Source organism: Phyllostomus hastatus, unplaced genomic scaffold (assembly GCF_019186645.2).
Source record: "Phyllostomus hastatus isolate PE091 unplaced genomic scaffold, TTU_PhHast_1.1 phas_scaffold_28, whole genome shotgun sequence".
Classification (NCBI taxonomy): domain Eukaryota; kingdom Metazoa; phylum Chordata; class Mammalia; order Chiroptera; family Phyllostomidae; genus Phyllostomus; species Phyllostomus hastatus.
Window position 1 is genome coordinate 23,436,539 of NW_025334022.1, and position 3,654 is coordinate 23,440,192.

A 3,654-nucleotide genomic window follows, 5' to 3' on the forward strand; every position below is an offset into this window, starting at 1 on the left:
GTGGGCACTGTCTGTGGGGGTGAGGCTAGAGAGGGAGCAATGCCGCTTGATCGGCTCTCAGCTGGCTTTCACTCACTTCCCTCGCTACCCACAAGGAAATTGGGCCCCTCTGGTGCTGATTCCTGGGTGGGTGGGTTTGTGTACATTCTAGGACCCTGTGAGTCTCTCCAATGAACTCTCCTGTGAGGCTGGGAGTTTCTCCTGCCACTGCAACCTTACACAGGTTTTTAACAGCCAGAGGTTTTGAGGCTTGATTTCCCCATGCTGGAACCCTGGGTTGTGTGGTCTGTCTCACTCTCCAGTTGTTCCTCCCAGTTTATGTAGGAACACAGATGTGGGAACTCTCAGTCCACCAGCCAGTGCCTTACCTGCCCTGTCTGCCAGCCACCACCTTGCCAAGCATCCTCTCTGCCCTGGTTGCCCTCTCTGTCCCTGCTACCCATCTCCACCCCTCCGACCAGTCTGGATGAGTGTTTCTTCTTTAACTCCTTGGTTGTTGGACTTCCATACAGTTCGATTTTCTGGCAGTTCTGGTTATTTTTTGTCTTTAAATTTGTTGGTGTCCTTCTTTTGGTTCTGTGAGGAGGCAACATGTATCTACCAATGCCTCCAACTTGGCTAGAAGTCCCTGTATATATATTATAATTTTTAAAAATATTTTTTATTTATTTTTAGAGAGATGGGAAGGGAGGGAGAAAGAGAAGGAGAGAAACATCAATGTGTGGTGGCCTCTCATGTGGCCGCCCTGGGGACCTGTCCCACAACCCAGGCATGTGCCCTGACTGGGAATCGAACCAGCGGCCCTTTGGTTTGCAGCCTGCACTCAATCCACTGAGCTACACCAGCCAGGGCTATATCATAATTTTCTATGTGTACATTAAAAACTAAGCATGGAGAACATAAAGATAAATATTTACTATTTTTCAGTAATGTTTAACATCATGTCATTTTCAATGCAGTACTTTATTAAATCTCACTAAACGTCCAGATGCATGTTTAAAGGTTCATCTGAAGTTTCTTACTAAATAAATAAAAACAAAATTTCACAGATCCTTTTGGGAAAACACTTACTTTTCTTATCATGGTAAAAATGGTCATACTAAATCCACGTGAAACAGTATGGTGATAAATTAGAATCCATTTCTTTTGCAGCAAATACTACCGGAAGGCATCTAGAAAATATTGCTGAAGAATTGAACAAATAGTATTGGAATAAATGATATAATGTGGGAAGTTTGATGTACAGCTGAATAAAATGTTTCTAATGTTTTCATTTTTTGTATTTGCTAGATTCCATTCTAATAATAATATCCACAAAGAACTACTTTCTTAGGGGCTACTAAAGGAATGATGTAAAGGAGAACATATAGTGTGAACAAAATGACTGGTTTAATTTTTTAAATTGTCTTAGAGAAAAAATAGGAAACACACTACAAAGTAGTGCTTTGAGAGCAATTTTTCAAAAGATGGGGGTGGATTTCAAGGTAAACTTACTGAGAAAGTTGGCAAGCTATTACAGCAAAGATAGTGAAGCCTGATAGATGCAAAGTGCAATAGGATTCATCAATATGGTATAGACATTAGACTTCTGATATACAGTAATACCTTAACAGTATTTTGTAACAAGGCAGGGAGTGACACTTCCTTTGCCACTTTGGTACCACACAGAAGTTAGCTGGCTATTTTGTGGCAACGTCCTTAAAAGAGTTTCAAATGAGGCCCTGGCCAGGTGGCTCAGTTGGTTAGAGCATCATCCTGCTATGCCCGTGTGGTGGGTTCGATCCCCAGTCAGGGCACATATAAGAAGCAACTAGTGAATGCATTAAGTGGAACAACCTTCCTCTCTCTCTAAAAAAAAATCAACCAATAAATTTAAGAACTTTTTAAAAGACTTTCAAACTAAAAGATACACTTTTACAGACCACAAAGAAAAGTGCCCATTAGCAGTCACTCTCCATTAGCCCTTTCCTTCTCCACCCCACCTCCCAGCCTAGGCAACCACTAACCTACTTCTTGTCTCTAATGTATTTCCCTCTTCTGGACATTTCATATAAATTGAATGAGATAATATGCAGCCTTTTGTGTCTGGCTTTCAAGATTCATCCATGTGGTAGCATATATCATTATTTAATTCATTTTTATGACTAAATAATTTTCCATTGCATGGATATACCACATTTTGTTTATTCATTCATTTGTTGATAACCATTGGGTTTCTTTCTACCTTTTGTCTATTGCAAGTACAGCTACTATGAACTTCCATGTCTGATAATGCATGTTTAATGATTGCCACAGGGCCTGGCAGACAATACCAGCAGGTAGCTGGTAGCAGGTTATCCTTATTATTAGGGAGTGTTCCATTGGGCAATTTGGGTCACAGGCTATCTGGATATCAGAAACAAAAAGCAGAAGGCATCAAGGACAACAAGTACATATTGCAGTGTTGCTGAGAGTTGTCTCTGACCATCATACCCAAATGAGGAAGGCAGTGTGGCACAGAGCAGTGAGTTTCAACCTTTTTCATCTCATGGCACACATAAACTAATTACTGAAATTCTGTGGCACACCAAAAAATATATATTTTGTAGATCTGAGCAAAAATAGGTATAGTTTTGATTCATTAACACCAAATGGCTATTGTTGTGCTGGTTGTTGTCATTTTTCTATTTGACAATCTAAGGGAAAAGAGGTCAGTGCCCCTGACTAAATAGTCAGGTAGTGCAGATTTTTAAAAATCTTGCAACACACTGGCTGAAAATTACTGACATAGAGGCACAAGCACAGACTCTACCACTTTTGAGCTGTGTGCCTCTAGGCAAGTCCCTTAACCTCTCTTAGCCATCTGTGTGAATCGGATATATTGTCTTTTCTGTTTACTTCACATGCTTGCTACCTGGATCAAAGAGATAATTTAAAAATATAAAAGCACTTTGAAAAACCATAATAAATTATTATTCCAAGTCTGACATGTTACAGACTCCAACTCCTCTTGACTAAAGTGGAAACAGATCCTTCTTCTCACCATCCTCCTCTCTCCAGATTGTTCACATCCTCTTCAAGATGACACCCTGGCCTCCTCACCACAGCCCCTGATGCTAGTACCTCCTTCCTTGCATCTACTTAAGGGCCAATGGTGAGCGGCCCCATCCTGGTTAAAAATTTGAATTCACATCAACGAAGGGTTTGCAAGGGTTTTTCTCCTAAACTGAAATCTGTGCTAACTCTCCAGTTTTCTCAATCTCTAGTTGCCTAGAGCGCCCTCGTGTGTCTCCATGTGGTAATACTTTAGGTTTTTTTCCAGGACGTGACATTCTTTCATTGAAGTCTCAATAAAATGTGTAATCGAAACTTTTTTTCTCGTCACACTTCAGGGCCCATGCTTCACACTTGGACTCTAGCTAAGCCATTGCATCCGGGTCTTTTACAGGTCAGGCCTGAAGATTTCTTTCTGCTCCCTGTACACCTCTTTCTCCTTAGTCATTTTGAGAAATCCTGGTGTCTTGGTTCACAGATGTCATCTTGGTCCTGCCACCTCTATTATTGCAATCTTACTTAGCTCCCAAAGTAAGATCGAAACTTTTTTTTCCTAAAAAGTACATCACAGTTTACTGAAGGACTGGGGGAAACGGTAATTCCAAGGTATTAGGAAAGAAT